Raw genomic sequence first — 18,037 nt, 5'->3', positions numbered from 1 at the left:
TCATTAGTATCCCAGCACGGCCCTGATAGTATCTGGTGTTTTTGTTTTCTGCTATAAAGAAGAAAGGTGGCAAAATCAACCAGGTAGAATATGTAAAAAGCACAAGAGATGTTTCGTAGTGCCAAAGGTCGCGACTGGAGAACGCTTCCAACTTACGAAGGCGTTATGGCATGTTATTTATTTACGCATCAGCAGCTGAAGGGGGCGGAAGTAAAGAACCAGCTGAGAATTTGGTTTCCACGAAGGTAGCAGAAAAGGTGGAAGACATTTGTTAACATGTTTCAATTCCTGTTGTTTCGCTCGGCCGTGTATCAATAGTGATCAACAGTTACCACAGGAAACTGAAAATATTTTTAAAATTGGCAGTAAGAGGGAGAATGAAAGAAGAAATAAATTACAAGAATTGAAGAAGCAGGGCAATAAATCATTTGATGTAGCAGCTTGCAAGTGTTTAGATTTCACGGTGTGTCGTTGTACAGAACACTCAAAATATCTGAATCGGAGAGAGTGTTTTATCAGACCAAAGGATAAGTAGAAAAATGGTAATCGGTAGTATTGATGTTACTTGGACAAAGAAAAGAGAAGAAAGGAAAGCCAAAAAGCAACTTGTGGTCAAACTTTCAACCAAAACAGTACCAGTTACATTATTGAATCTTTAGACTCCTCGTCATCTTTGGAAACAAGAAACGAAGGCAATAAAGAACACGCCAAAGCTGGAGAAGATCCTGATTTTAGTTCGAAGTATCCTTTAAAGACAAGAAAGCAATCACAGATTAGATGCACGGAAATGAGAAAATTCCTCTCGACATTAGCAAAAGTGAAGGAGAAAACCGGCATGACTAGAAGAAAAAATACAGCTATTGCAACTGAAGTTTTGAAAGATTTTTAATATTGTGAGTCCAAAGCAGCTGCAAAACATAATTGATAGAAGTAAAATACAAAGAGAGGTTGCGAAAAATCGTAAAAGTGTAAGAACTAAAGTGACTGTTAATAAAGAGAAACCTCATACCATTTATTTTGTTGAGAAGAAAGACAAAACACTCATAATGTCCAGCTCAGGAAGTCATAGAGATGTGAAGAAGAAAGAACATTTTTGTGTGCTTGAAGAACCGGGTAATAAATTTTTCAGCCATGCTTCTTTGATCGTTTCAGCATTAGCAAAGAATACTGCTAATTCCATTTGCCGGGAATAACAAGAAAATAATGTGAACCTATGAGATATGGTAGCTATCGGCTGCGAGTACTAATACTAATGCTGGATCAAAAGGATGATGATTAGAGTGCTCGGAAACCATTTAGAGAGGTCCTTGCAGTGATGCATACGTTTATTACACATCATTGAACTACTACTTCGTCATTTACTGAAAGAATTCGATTATGTATCTACTGGTACTTTGTCTGGTCCTATTGGTAGATCATTGGCGAATTGAGAGACGAATCCAGTGTGCAGCGTCGGAAAGATTTCTTCAGAACTCCCTACATACCTAAACGTGCGTCATCTCAGTTATGATCAAAGATATTTGTATGAAATATGTCAATCTGTCATAAGAGGAGGCTGTGATAAAAACCTAGCAGATAAGAAACCTAGGAAACTTGCGCATACTCGCTGGTTAACAAAGGCTTGCAGACTTTTGCGTCTATGTACCGGTATATATACGCCAAATTCTTGGGAGAAGCTCTAAACTCTCGTAAAGTTCGTAGTAAAAGTATATGCACCAGTGTGGTTCAGCATAAAACTGAAACCTCTTCCAAATACGGAACTAAACATTTGTTCTTGACCATAAGACTTTCGAGATGTTTGCAAGAACCATACAAGACTTTTGTCAATAAAGTAATTTCCAGAAATGCATTCTATGCGAATTCTGAAAATATTCTTGTTGCCATGATTGGTGACTACAGATCAGCTACGCGAATCCTTGCTGCCGATAAAATCCTCAAAACCAGAAAACAATGTAAACGTTGTGAAACTCGTTCCTTCCAAATGCCAGTGTTAAACTTCGAGGCTAGTAATTACACAGAAATGATAAACTAAAATGGGTGTAACAATACAACCGCCAATACTGTCTCATATTACAGATGATAAATTGCGAGAAATTTGTTCTTGAGAAAGTACAAGTGTTGATATCCCTCTGAGTTTCCATGTTATACGCAAGCAGTGAAAAGATTAGAGAAAATACTTAGTGAAGGTTCTTCGTTAGTATGTGAGCCACGAGAGATTTCTTTATTTGTTCCAAATATGACTTAAGAAAATACATGACTACTTTTCAGATAAAGTCGCAGTATTTTGCTTGAAGACGTGAATGAAATTTATGAAACATTCAATCTAATACTGATGTAGCCTGTAACATAAAATATGAACTTCGATAGCTTTAGAAATCCACCTGGACACGACAACGAATCTTAACACCTTCAAATTATAGTCTCCTTCAAGCGAAGAGCTGCCTAATAATTACACAAATGAATAATAAACGTGCATTTATTTACAAAACCTATCAAACTTAAGGCCCATTGCGCCCCTGCTAAAGAATATTTTAGAGAATTGAAATTTTCGTTGGTAAAGTATTACAATATGATGCAACTTTTGCCCTATATCCAAATTCGAATTTTAGAAAAATTAAAATTTGGCTCTTATCACTCATTTATAAAATCTGTCAAACTTAAGGCCCATTGCGCCCCGGCTAAAAATTATTTTAGAGAATTGAAATTTTGCATGGTAAAGTACTACGATATGATGCAACTTTTGCCCCCTATCCAAAATCGAATTTCGAAAAAAAAATTTTTTGGCCTCTTTTCACTCCATCCTAATCAACACTGTTCGTTAGAAAGTCATGGTTTATGGTTCATTCTCTTCAGCAAAAAACAAGCTTTCCAGAGATGCTATGTATTGGCAAGGCATCCATAACGTGCCTGAACAGGGGAAATCGGAATAATGTCGGGAAAATTCCCTCCAAAAATTTCTCCAATCAATTTTGGCCTCCTTCTGGAGTGGCCCCGGGTAAAAACATATAATCCAATTGTATCTCGAAAACTACTATAGGGGTTAGAAAATGGGTGTAACAAGTTTCTTTTTTAGAGACGGAATAGGAATGAGGGGAAGGGTAGTATACCAATACACTGTAAATACGAAACCGAACCTATGACTGATCTATAAAGAGACTATAATAGAAAAAATATAAACGCAGTACTATATATCCTCACACCAAGATTTGTACCACATTGTCTGTAGAATTAACCAAGCGTTTCTATAGTTATCACACATATTGTTCCACAGACAAACGATATATCGTTTGTCTGTGTATTGTTCCGTGATATGTGGAAAGGGAAATTAGGGATTAGTCGCAAAAATGTATTCCAAAATAACTCTATTGTGAAGTGTGTGTCCTCTGAAGCGACACCGGAACTGGTAGGAGTCAGTGTGCGAATTAAAGGACATTTTACAGGGGGTATAAAATTCTATGTACAGTGTATTGGTATACAACCTGTACCATCATACGTATTCCGTCTATCAAAACGAAACTTGGTTCACTTATCCCTTAACCCCTATAGTAATTCCGAGATATGGCACTCGAGAGGGGGCAAAGTTTATGGGAGGGTTTATTGGAGGAAATTTTCCCGATATTATCCCAATTTTCCCTGTTGAAGTACATTATGAGCGCCTTTACATAGCCTATGCAAAGCTTGTTTCGTGCTGAAAAAAATGGACTATAAACCATGACTTTCTATTTATCGAATGGACTAGGTTTGATTTGGACGTCCGGATGACACATTCATGTCCGTTCCTTGTCAGTAACTTTAAATCTCTTACTTTAATAGTTCTTGTTTCAGCCGTCGCATCATAAGATTCCATAACTGTTATTTTATATTATCAAATAGGCCTGATGATATAGATCTAGATGTTTGAAAGCTCTGGATGGCATTAAATAATTGAGGAGTTTGATATAATAAGGCGTAATCAAGTTTACGCCCTTTTTGCATTAAAAGCATTTGTGGCTTTTGTCATGCTTTTTTTAGCATCCTAACATTTCAATTCAATATCGGGAAAAATGAACAATGCATATTACATTGTTTTGTGTAAGAAAAAAAAAGTTACTTAAATGTTCAACATCATTTTTCTCCAACTGCATGTTGCAGACTTACGCCCTTATTGCATCAAACTCCTCAATTTGAACTATTTTGCTTTTCTCACTCTTCCTGGTATTCACTGGAGTTCAAGAATGGAAAGTCTTAAATAATAATAATAATAATAATAATAATAATAATAATAATAATAATAATAATAATAATAATAATAATAATAATAATCATAATAATAATAATAATAAAAGTCAACAGGAAAAGAAAGTAGTAAATTTAGTTTTAACTCTGATAAGGTCACTTGTGTTACATGGTCAGCGTACGTGCCTTCCGTATCGAAGACCCGGGTTCGATTTCTGATGGGGAAATTCATGTGGTTTAGATTCCACATTGAGCTGCAAGTCTATGTTTCATATGACCTTAATGCTGAAAACGCTGAACTCAAAACTAATCAACATTCTATTTGTTTACTTATTTAATGTGTCTCAACCTCTATTTCTTTTTATTTATTTCTTTCTTTCCTTTGTTCCTATTATGAGATATTTTTTAAAAAAATGTTATAGAGTTCAAACAAATCTGAATCGTAAATAAACGCAACACAACAATTAGTGTTAAAACTAATTTAGTACGTTGTCAAGGTATTTACAATTATTAACTAAACCGTTTAATAACCTCACCTAGCTACAAATATACAAATTCTGAATTACATACTGTACAAATTAATTCTTTATAACTGTTTTCAAGTGATCTTTAAGAAAATCGATTAAATATTTAATGGGGCTATCTGTTTTCTAAAATGTGAATCGCACTTGATTATTTGAAACTGGACTAACTGAAAATGTAAAGGTAAGCATTTTATGCTGGAAAAAATAGAAAGATATAGTATAGGTTCGCTTTCACGTAATGTGTAATGCATATTTTCTCTCTCTCTCCATACATGTAAGTGATATAAAACTAATGCAATTATATTTTATATTAACCTGACTTACGTAGTGTGTCAGCCAACAGCACAGAACTATAAATGTTTGCTATGTTCCTGTTTGCTATGTTATTTTCTCTCAAAAATTTAGGTTTAACTCTCAAAGATTTATTTCTTTTGTTTTACTTTGGTGAGCTTTTTGGCTCTATGCTATATCTATGAGGACGGCGGTCACTATGATGATCCAAGCAAGATTCTTTTTAGCTTCCACGCGGAAGCCGAACTACAGGAATTTCGTTACTTTCTTTGCTCAATAAGATTTTGGAGACAAAGGAAGTGTGTACATCATCCAGTGTCTGGATTGACCTCCCACTCCTAAAGACAGCCGTAGTAAGTCCGAAACCAGGAAAGAGTGAAATTACACGTTTACATCTGTGACTAAGGGTGTTGACCAGAAACTGAAGACCGATAAAAATTAAACAGGAGCTCCAGGAACAGCATATTGACTTCTTTAACACAGATCACATCCTGAAGAAGAAAATAAAAAACTTTACCTTTCTTCAGCTCTTCACAACCCTCTAGAAACCCAGCCAGACCGCATGTAAAAATGGTTTAAACCCGGCTTTTCAGGCTCTTTTCCGAGAAACAAGAGAAACTGCTGCCGCTGTGGGGACACACATCAGGACCAGTGCATGAATCCAGTGAATTCAAGCATTTGTGCTACTATTAAGGCAGACGGGCAACCTGGTGGTCACAGTACTTGCCACAACAACCTAAATGCAACCAGGTCTACAAAATAGTCTAAACATCACCTTAGTAGAGACACTCAGCAAGGAATCTAGCCCTTTCAAGAATCATTCTTTCATCTAATAAGAAGACAGGGCGTTTTCCTCTCCAATAAGAAGCAGCGTCCTCTAACCAACCAGACGACGTCTTCCCGGTTTAAAATTTCTTAAATCCACCATGGTCTCTCACCCAAGAATTACGCTACGAATAATCCTAAACAAGCAATAATAACACTGGGTGGTTTTTGTTCTAAAGATAATAACCGATCCACCAAAATAAGCCTTTTAGTCCAAATTATTAGGATTACTACTGAATGTATCCTCAAATTCCATTTATTCATCTGTACAATCTTTACTGGAGGTCTTTACATGACCTCTCCACACAATAGCTTGACTTTGAAGGTACTTTCAACACATTTCTTCCATTCGCAATCAGCCACCTTTACTCAACATCAAGTTCTGGCCTGATAAGGAATCTTTCTCGGCTCTTGGGGTTTGGGGCGTGTATGATTTTCCCTCGGCATACAGGGATCAAGACCACTTCCCGATGAGCTAGCTGTTATGGCCAAAAGAAGCATCTTGCATAATGAAAACTTTGCTCTATTTCGATGGTCTTTGCCTCCCTTTACCCAGATATGACTCAGCAAGATTCTACAAGCCACTGCTTCGTGAATATGCCTTTGTGAGTTTCATTTTTCAACAAAATATTTTAATCACATAGGGCAAAGCAGTACAAGCTATATCCCTCACTCACTGCTTGGAGGTGGAAGAAACTTATCTTTGAGTTCAGTTCAGTATGTAACTACTGTGCGAGTAAGTACCATATGCAGCTCACGACTTCGGATCCCAGCGAAAAGAAATGAACATCAAATATTAGCGGAAATACTTCATGCTTAATTTGTCCATATGCAAGTAAGATGACAATGAGAAATTAATTATTCTGGTAATTAATTAAACAGAAAATTTTAAAAATAGTTTTGTCGTGATAAACGTTAAAAAAATAGATTTATTGGTTTAGTTTTATGTCTCATTCTCATACACGTACTTTACACAGTGGTTCTCTCTTCTTCTATTATAAAAACGCTAATAATTAAAACATCCTGAAAGGATTGTTTACAACTATCATATTAATGAAATTACTAGTACATAGGTTACTTGAACTCAAAGTGGGTTGTGGGTCCCGGTGGCTCAGTGGTTGAGCTTTTACCTCTGGTGCTTGGGATCTGTGTGCGTGAGTTTCCTCGGGGTTCTCCAGTTTCCCCCCACTTTCTTCATTCCATCATTTCATTCATTCCTCATCATCACCGTCTCCTTTAGCCTAACCGGCATAAAGATGGGACGTAAAACTCAAAAATTTTAAAAGTGGGTTGTGTGGCCCCGCGTAGCGTAGTCGCTAATGTTCTCGCCTTTGGTGCGAGCGATCCCGAGTTCGATTCCCGGATAGGACACTCAGTCGAAAAGTGTAACAGCTTTTTCAGACCAGCTATCTTGACTGAGGTTTTTCCTGGGTTTCCCTCCTTCACATCAGGCAAATACCGGGATGGTACCTACAATAATGGTCCCAGGCCGTTTCCTTTCTTTCTTTTCATCGAATAGTATGCTCGCCGATGGAGCATACGTGACGGTTAGGCTAAATGGCCTTAGATGCCGACAGCTTAGAAATATAATTCCTAATCCTAATGAAAGTGAGTTGCAAAATTATAGAACTTTACTGTACAATTCTTTGTCATGTTGTTTAAACTGACAGAAATAGGGTAATAAAATGGATATTAATTGAGTGATACACAGAGATATGGCCGTTGAACATTACCACGTATAATGGATATATAATTGTGTACAAGCAATAGCACATAAAAATTGGAAAAACATACAGCAAAAAATCGTCGCGAAACGATACAAATGGGCGATATTCAACCGAATTATACATGAGTATTACCTAGAAGTTATTATACGACAATGCAAGATATTATGTAGCGTCTACCTAGAGTAACATTTTGTGTGAAAGAAATCCTTGTGCAGTGCTCATCAAAAGAAAAGTGTTATTTGAGACCGGAAAGAGGTGAACATTAACACATGAAGAGGGCATCTTAATAATGAATTATGAAATCGACCTGTATCGTGAACAATCTTCTGAAACTTTCTGTACTAAACGGGACGAATATATTCCCTAGAAGGTCGCAAAACCTAATTTCGCGACAGAATAAAGACGTTGCTCGGAAGCAAACTAATGATGAAATACCTCTTGCACAGTTGTCACGTGGCCTCTGCATTCGTGTGCATCAATCTATGCTGCGACTGACTCCGATATAGGAGACGCAAACGACAGCTACTACACAACATAAAAAGCGACACGAGGCACTGGACAAAACATATATGACTTGGAAGAAAGAGTGGCGGCGGGTGATGTTCAACAACGAAAATAATAATTGAAATCGTCCTGATAGTTCGATACATTATTTACACGATATGAGGAAAGACAACCAGATTTCTCTAAGTAATAATAAGTGGGGCCAGTTGGTAATAGTGTGGGGAACTTTGCTTACTATGATACAATATAGACTGCAACTATGCATCAAACAGTCGCACGGCGAAGGGCAGACGACAAAGTGGATCTTACAACAGGATAATGCCAGCACCCACCTCGCTGGTACCACTAAAGATTCATTTAATGATAAGATGTACATGTCCCAGAATGTCCTGTCAATTCTCGGGATATAAATCAGGTGGAAAACCTATGGAGTACTTTGCGTCGTTCAGTGTACGCCAATGTCGTCCAGTACAATAATGTTCGTGATTTTCAGGATGTCATCCTTGTCACATGGGATCAAACTCCAGTAAACATATTACAAATACTGGTGGATGACATGTGTGATCGGGTATTTTAGGTGAAGCTACTTCATGACTGTCTCATTGACTATTACAAGTTATGTTTTTACCATTTTGCAACAGTACGTTTTGCCTTGTATAATGTTCTCTTCTTTTCAACGTAGCTTTTCTTCGGAATATGTCAAACCCATCTGGCATGCATACATATGTCTTCCATGCATCCATAAATACCATGTATTTGTTGTTCTAAAGGAAAGATATGACTCATACTTGCAGAGTTCTTATCATTTTCAACTCACCTTATATTGTACAACTTTAATTCATTTTTTAATGTATAACCTGCATTATGTATCTCAATTCAAAGTCTACATCAGGTGATCCTCTCCTTAATCAAATGTCCTTCTGGATCCACTAGTGACACATCCGATACATTTCAGATTCGTAACTGATAACCAACTTATCGAAAGTTGACAAATTATATCCTTTGAACACCTCCAATTAGTTTATAATCACAAGTGTATCTAAACCATATAATAATAAAATCTGATAGAAAGGATGGTGGAATGAACAAAGTGGGAGGAAGCGGGAGAGCCCCGAGGAAACCCACGCACACGGTGTTTGTCCACCACAGAGTTCACTTGGCACGAGCTGGGATCGAACCAGGAACCCCATGCACCAGAGGTGAACACACTACCACTGAGCCACTGCTTTCGTTAAAGAGTTGTGATGTGTACTAAGGAACATACGTAAGTCATCGTTACTCGTTAAGATGTGAGCAAATTGACTCCGTTACCGAGCTCCGCCAAGATAATCGCTCCAGCTATTTACTGCCAAAAGAGAATTCAAAAATTAAGTTAAAAATGAATTCTCATTAATAGAATGCTACATAATATAAAATAATATGTAGAATTTACATAAATATAATCTGTCAAAAATATTAGTGAGTTTCTTTTCGTTCAAACAGGTTAATAACACATGTGAGTTGAGATTTCTCCGTACAACCCCCCCCCCCCTGATGATCGTCAATCGATGATATAGAAGGTAATTTTTTCAGTAAAGTTCTAATTGCTAAATCTTCATTTCAAGGTAAGTGCAGCATAATTATTTGTAGTCACTAAGTTGAGAATACAACTATCAATTGTGTATTTTAGTTGGATAAATAATACGAATATTACCATGAATTCCTGAAGCAAAGGTGTATGTTATTTTAACACAATCCAGCAGAAAAGTTGTTTAGCAAAGTCTTGCGAAATAGTTCATAGTTTCATATCTGCGAGAAGAGTCCAAGTTTAGTTTATTTTGATTGTCTCATGGTTGAAAAACTTGTTTACAAATTATACTATATTAACAGTAGAAAAACCTTCCACGAAAATTGAAACGAATGAGGATTATGAAACTTGTTGTCTGGTATTGTTTACTTGAAAAATCAAAACTATTTTCAAAACATAACGGTTGTTTACTTAACTGGCGGAGTGATGCTGTAAAGAATTAAGGGGCAACTTCATGCTTGCCACCAAATCTACCTACCAATGAAGCAGTACTAGAATTCCTGTTATAGGGTGTCCCAAAATTCCCTCGTCGTGTTATACTATGTCTTGGATGGTATCAATTTTTTTTTCGTTTCAGAGTGAATTTCGAGTACAAACAGAAAAAAAAGTCGCATGGAGCTGATTTAGGCGAGTAGGGAGATGTAATGTGAATGGACGTTGTCTTTGTTCAAGAAGTTGCACACCATTATTCCTGAAGTTTTCATGCAGAGCATAGGCGTGGTGTAGATGCCACTGCAGCTGCCAACGTATTTAGCTGTTTAGTACGAGCAGAATCACAGAATCGTTGTAACACACTTTTCGATAGTCTAGCCACATGAAACACATTTGTGATGCTCGATCCCGAATAATCCAAGAAACCCAGTCAGTATCACCACCTGCGATCGTATTTGTCTGGTCTTTTTGGGTATCGGAGATCTAGGTAACTTTCATTAGTAGAAATTACTATGGTTTCGGGGTCGCACCTGTGAATCCATAATCACTCTCCTTGATGGTACTATCCAAGAATGTCGGTTCATTGGTGTCTGATTTTTTCAGTTTCCTGCTGATGGTGATACGATTGTTCTGGTCCTAATAAGAATCCTGAACATGAATTTCGCCGATACATCTTCCAGGTTCTCACGTAGGATGTGGCACATGAGCCAATGGCAATGTTCAATTTAGATCAGATTTCACTAGTACACTGGCCTGGGCAATGTTCTACTCTTTAGGACTCACGAATTGTCGAGCAGGACGTGAATTATCACCCACAGACAGCCTATCTGGAAACGTGTAAACCACTAATGTGACTCATTGATGAATCACCAAATGCTACTTGCAACATTTCGTACGTCTCTGTAAATTCTGTAGAAGTTCAAAACAAAATTTAATAAGATTTGTTGTTCCTTTCGATCACATATTTCATAATCCAACACAGACCAACGAAACACACTATGTAATAATATGTCAATTAACACCGTTTGAACTCAGTGATTTAATCAACGGAAAGGGTATCTTGGCTAAAGAGTATGAAGAGATTTACACCAGAAGGTATATCTTGTAAAGAATCTTCAAGTAATATGTTACTTCGATCACCTTTGGTATTCAACATTTTTATTTTACATCTTCATAACCTCCTTGGTATCATCTCTTGAGAGTTTTTATTAGCTAAAAATTTTACGTCTTAAAATTAATGGAATTGATTTTGTTTTCCTATTTTAATACTATCAGAAAATTCTGAAAGTTGATTTATACTTAATTCTAATTTAGTTTCTGGAATATGCTTGTCTATTATTTTGCTTTAGTAACTCAACTGGTCCCCGATATCTCGGCCTGCTAGTTATTTCACACAAAAATAACAGTGTCAATGAACGAAAAAACTTTTAGAACAATTTTTAATAAAATGAAAATGTCGAAACTTTGCGTTGATCAGGATTATTAGGTCCAAACAGCATGAATTGGCAGAGTCATTAACGAAAACGGACATTGCAAACGGAATAAACTTTCAGATCGCAATACACAGCAAATTTGTTTTGTCTGTTCTAGCAGCTCATTATTCATTTCATATTGAATTAGAGACGTGATATCTTCACTTATGCATTGGTGGAAATCCATTTAATAACGACCGTCATCCTTTGTTCCATTGGAACTTAATTTATCTCACAGAATATTCTGTAGAAGGCGTACTAATCATATTTTCACCAGAGTAAATGGATGTTACATTTCCAACATCTCCGTCACCATAAAAGACATGCCGATCTTGGTGAATAGTTTGCAAGTCATCGGATAATACAATGTAGTTATGTCCTACGTGCGAATCCTTCGTGACCTTGACAATCAGAACTGAAATTTTCTTTTCTTTGGATTTTTATTTTGTATATGTTATGATTAGGCTTTTTAGTGGCTAATTTATTTAGTGGGAAACTAGTATGAGATCAGTAAAATTATAAATATATTCAAATACATTGTAAGTTATGTGAACTCATTTTAGAACTGGTATTTACCTTCGATATTTCTGTATTTAAATAAGGAGCTGTAAACGAATGTACATTTTAATAGATTTTTTTACATGTAGCTTTGTAGTAGTGAATTAACCATTGATTTGGTGTACTGATTTTCGCTTAAATTTTTAAATTTGGCGAAAATTAAAGAAGGCCAAATGCATTGGTTAATTCTAATAGTAACAAATTAATAGCCCAGCTAAGACGAACTGATCTGAGAAATAAAATTATTTTTCATTTTAAAGATGGTCGAAGCTGGACAACAAACACTAAATATAAGAAAATGTTCAAACTGTTCCTTGCTTTTGGACGGACTGATCTGCTAATTTTACCAGATTTCCTAATCTCAATTATGATTACGAAAATGAGCTTTGAAAGTGTAATTAACATACATCATGCAGCTAGTCATAAAATTTGTTGTCGAAAAATGAATTAAATTTTGTGTTAAGTTCTGCTAGTCTGACAGCCTGTAACTAACCTGAGGATGGAGTCAATATATTTTGTAAATCATTTTCAAATATGTAATAGTTCAATAAGAGAGCGTTCCTGTCAGGCAAGTATCAATGTAACTAGAGAAATAGCCTACGTTTCCAGGCAGTTCAATGAGACTTGTAAAAATGAGAAATTAGGAATTAATTATGAGAAGAGATAAATACTCAGGATTTAAATCAAAATTCGGAGAAATTTCCTAATACTTTAGGTGAAAGTGAATTACCTAGTAAACTAAGTGCAAAGAAACAGAAAGTAAAATAAAACAGGCATTTTCAAGTGATAGTCAAACAATAGAAGGACTTTTAGAGTTTGGCTATCTCAAAATGTAATAGCAATTCCAATCTAAAAAATAAAAATTTATTTATACAACTCAAAATATTACAGAAAATCTAGAAAAGAAAATTGTTACTGGGTGGCGTAGTTTTTAAGCAAGTTTTTATAGTCGGCATCAATAACAGGAACTGCTTGATGACTGCTAGGAACCAAACAGATATTAACCTATAACTTCTGTTCACATTGCTTCTTATCTTTGTATTATTACAAACATATGAGTAGAATACACCGTTGACATGCCACCGCTGGACCGTTTACTTACCAACATAAGTAAGCATGGTTCGTAGACGTTGTTACCAGGAAAAGACTGCGACACTGAGTGAGAAGATGGTAACCATTAGATACAGTCAAATACTGTAGAGAACGTTGTAAGTGCAACAGTGTCATACAAAGTTAATAATTTGTTGGGAGATAGCGGGAAGGATTCTTCCGCGTGATCATAATCGTGGCAGAGCTGTTGGGTGCGTGTACGTGATGGTGGTCAGGAAAGGTGTACATCAGTTCTACAGGATCGGTACATAGACTAGTTGGCTAAAAGGAGTTGATCTGTCATTTCTGTCGAAATTTCGTACGCGTTTTCCTGTGTTTTTGGTATCCACGTAGGCCCGAGATCCATTTCACGTCGTCACAATGTAGGGTTGTATGTCCGGAAACCAATGAAGTAAGTTCCATACACTGTCATGCCAGATTACAGTGAAGTTGAGAACATTACTGACATCAGGGGAGATGGATCAAGCACATCCTCGACTCAAGATAATTTACTGAAAAACGATATTCTTTACCCAGATCCTGAAAGGCTGTGTCCATCTTTTCCGAAGTACAGTGAGTTCTGCCTTTATGTTGATGTCCACGCGCGCAGACACAGAAATATACAAGTTGGAGAGACCATAAGCAGAGAAGTTATCAAGCTTATGGATTGGTGAGCATATTCCTCAGATCTTAATCTCACCCAACACGCTTTGGATGTTCCCGGAAGACGAGTTGCATAGAATAATCCACACATCAGACCCCCAGGCTCTAAAAACTACCCTTAAGCAAAAAGAGGACAAGTACCCCAGCTCTTTTCAACACTCTCGTCAATAGTTTGTCAAATAGATGTGAAAGTTTTTGTGCTGTTCGAGGTGGCAATAAGCCTTAAGGCCGTGTCTAACGTTTTCAGATGAAATCATCAATCCCTATATTATAACATGGTGGTAGAGCGTTCACCTCTGGTGCTTGGGGTCCCGGGTCCGATCCCAGCCCCCGCCAAGTGAACTTTGTGGTGGACAAACACCGTGTGCGTGGGTTTTCTCGGGGTTCTCCCGTTTCCTCCCACTTTCTTCATTCCACCATTTCATTCATTACTCATCATCACCGTCTCCTTTAGCCTAACCGGCATAACCGTGGGACGTAAAACTCAAAATTTCATTTTTTTATAACATGGTGAACTTCTTTCCAAAGTGTTATGAAAACTGTTTTCGTATGCACTTCAAAATTTCTCCACATGTTAACCTATCCCAATACTACATGCTCAGTTTTTAATTTTTAAACTAGCTCTTATAGTTCATTAATGTTACTTTTTACAAGGAAATGTGACAGAGCTGGAAAGAACATAAATATATACACAAATTCAGGTATTGCAGAATCAGCAGGGTTTCGTTTCCTGCTCGTGAAGGTGCAGATCCATTCACACCATTATTTCTCACTAATCTTCAAGAAGTTGGTAGGGGAGGGAAACAAGTTATGAAATGAGAAAAGATTGTTCATCTAATAATGTGGAGAATGCTTATCTTCGAAGTTATGTTAGTGACAAACTGGTCATATGGTTCGGAAGAAGAAAAGGTTGGGGAAGGCAAGACTGGCTGCTGTCAGAAATGAGACAACTTTATCTACCTACACATCTTTGTACTTGTATTTTATAACAAGGCTTGTCAAACAGGGTGCACGAAGGATATTATAACATCCTTGGGGTGCACTTTCCCTATTTTTATTTTTCAATCATTTTTGATCCTAAATATTAATTCTTGCGCGGTGAAAAGAACGCCAAACTAAAAGCATTATCATCAATATTTTGCTTTCCAAAATAACAAATGTAACTTTAAAAAATAAAACATAACTGTGAAAGAAATATCTGGGAAGATGAAAGAACAAATCATAGCATTTCAGGCGTGTGCATAACAGTAATATAATAAATAAATAAGTAAATGAATATTCCAATATTTCTGAAGGTCTAGATCATTTGGACCGAATATTGGTATTCCAAGGGTAAGCACGTGAAATATTTTCACTTGATTTTGACTGAATATATCGTAGTGGCTTATATCCAGGGAGTATGGCGGGTGTCCAGTACCTCCCAACCCCACCTCGTAACAGAGTCTGTACTGGATTGGCTGTATGGCATCTGGTATTGTCGTGTAGGAGAATTGGTCCAGACACCAGGAGGTGTGGAAGTTTGCGCCGCAATGCTGGTCGCAAATGGTGACTAAGGTATGCAGCATTGACGGTAACGCCCGGTGGTGGCCAGGATAATGTCTTCGTGATCGTATAATATTATCATCATCACCTTCACGTTTGCTGGCTCTTGCCTAAGCTTTTGCGGTCGTCAAGATTTTGCGTGGCGCCATTCGCTCAACTGATGTTTCATTTCAGGCTCGTACGATCTTCCCCACCTTTCGTCCCTTGCAATAATGCGGTGCAAGAAGTCATCACTTTCCTTATTGCAACGTTGAAGGTATAAGCGCGCACACTCCCACCTATGCCACTTTTGAACCTCGGTCACAGCATGGGGTACCCATCTGGCTGCAATTTTCCGTTTATGCATCAAAATTTTGGGCATGGCATTCCTTCTCCCTTGGTGGTACACTCATAAAATTTGGTATGTGAAGCTTCATTGCTATAGTGTAGTCCACTATATGGTAATACCCTGTATGTGTACTTGTTGCGTAGAAGTGTTATATCGAGCTGCCCTGAAAATAAATGTAGGTCCCCGTTATTCTTTAGGGCATAATAAATGACTTTAAAAAGTTCTTGAAATTTGCATATTCTTAATTTGCACGAAAATAGATTTGATGAATAATATTTCTTCTACCTTGGTTAATTAGACCTCCAAACTTTGCTGTGCATAAGTATTGGAAGTCTAACAGAACGGCTATGTGCGTCTGTCTGTTAACAGATATCAGACCAAAAGCGGTAAGAGATATCGAGAAAGGTTTTCCGGAATCGGTTTAGAGTCCTAAGAATAGGTTCCATCTTCTCTGTCAATCTTCTATATAAATAGGAAGTGATCGAGATCGACTACTTATAGGCCATAAATCAAAAACTAAAATAGCTAGCGACAAGCGGTTTTAGGGAATTCATTCGACGTCTCTATAAAATACAACCATCTTCACTCCTATCTCTCTATTAAAACCAGAACTGGTAGAAATTTACTTCTACTTACGGTTTCAATATTGATTTACATAGAGCAAAATCGATAAGATATATCGAGAAGTAGTTTTCTCTAATTTATTCAGCACCCCAAGAATAGGTTCCATCTCCTCCAACAACCTTTTATTTAAACCGTAAGTGGTAGAAATCGACCTCAATCTGTTTCAACGTGGCCATAAATCAAAGATGGAAATAGCTAGCGACGAGAGGATTTCGGGAGTCGATTCACCGTCACGAAAATTTACCACGTCTACCCCTATCTCACTATTAAAACCGGAAGTGGTAGAAATTTACTACTATTTCCAATTTCAATATGATTTTTATACAGCAAAAACTTCTCAGAGAAGTTTTCGAGAATTCATAAAGCGTGCAAGTAATAGGTTCCTGTTCTTCCGCTAACCCTGTATTCAAATCAGAAGTGGTAAAAATCAATCGTTTCCGGTTTTAACATTGATAGCCATAAAACTAAATTGGTAGTAGATAGCGACAGCTTTCGGAAATCAATTAAGCATCTCAAGAAAATATCAATTTCACCTATATCTCTCTACTGAAACCGAAAATGGTCAAACAATTTCACTCCTCTTGTTTCAATATTGATCTCTATAGCTCTACAGAGCCTCCTCTGGGCTATGTGGATAGCATACGCGTCTTTAGCGCGGGAGACCCGGGTTCGACTCCCTGCTGGAGTTCATGTGGCTCGGATTCCACGTTAAGATGTAAGTCGAGGTTCACGTCTCATAGAGCCTCGCTGCTGAACGGAACACTAAACTGAAATCAAACCAAAACCAAATTCATAGCTCCATACAGCAAAATCGATAAGTGATATCAAGAAGTTTATCTTTTCTTGTGTTAATGTTCTCCCACGATTTTCTTCTATATCACCAGGCGAATATCACCGGAATAAGGTACTTCCCACATATGATCTGCCCTACTTCCATATTTCCTTGCCTTTGTTATTAATGTTTAGGTATAAAATTACCTTTACGCTACATCTGATATTTCGTTTTCTTTGCCTTTGTTATTAATGTTTCGGTATAAAATGGCCTTTCTGCTCCATCTGACATTTCGTTTTCCAAAATAAATATTAATTAATACATCTAAATTTACTCGTCAGTTAATCTATGTGTGTCTAACACAGCAGCGGTCTATTTCTTAAAACTACTAGTATTGCTTTTTTTTTTTAATTCATCAAATATCATGAAGTAGAAATGCTAGAATAATAGTAAAATTCATTTCTAGGTAGTATTGCTGACATCTTTAATTTGCCGTGCCGAAACTACTTTTATAAGATGAACACTTTCCTCACTTGATAGCAACATAGACAGAATTTCTGAAACCTTCATATGTCGTTAGCTCCAATATGCCTCTACAGGTAACTATTCGCGGAGATGTTTGCGTAGGGTCAATGAAGTCTTTACGATCTATGAAGAGAGAAAAAATAGACTTTGCTCTTATCTACTATCAATCTGCATTCCATTAGTCACTTTGTCTCCGGGGACAACCCGAAGTTCACGCATGTGACCTAGCGGGGGCAGAGAATGAAAGAAACCTACCTAGTTAGCCTCCTATCTGCTGTTCTGCACTGTTGCAAAATGTAGCCAATATCTTACACAGATTTTAAATGGAAGAAAATTATTTTTTAATTAGCGCGCTCTAATATTGCCCTAGCAAAAGAAG

Source organism: Thermobia domestica, chromosome 1 (genome assembly GCF_964235325.1).
Source record: "Thermobia domestica chromosome 1, izTheDome1.hap1.1, whole genome shotgun sequence".
NCBI classification, from domain to species: domain Eukaryota; kingdom Metazoa; phylum Arthropoda; class Insecta; order Zygentoma; family Lepismatidae; genus Thermobia; species Thermobia domestica.
This window is presented reverse-complemented; position numbering follows the sequence as displayed.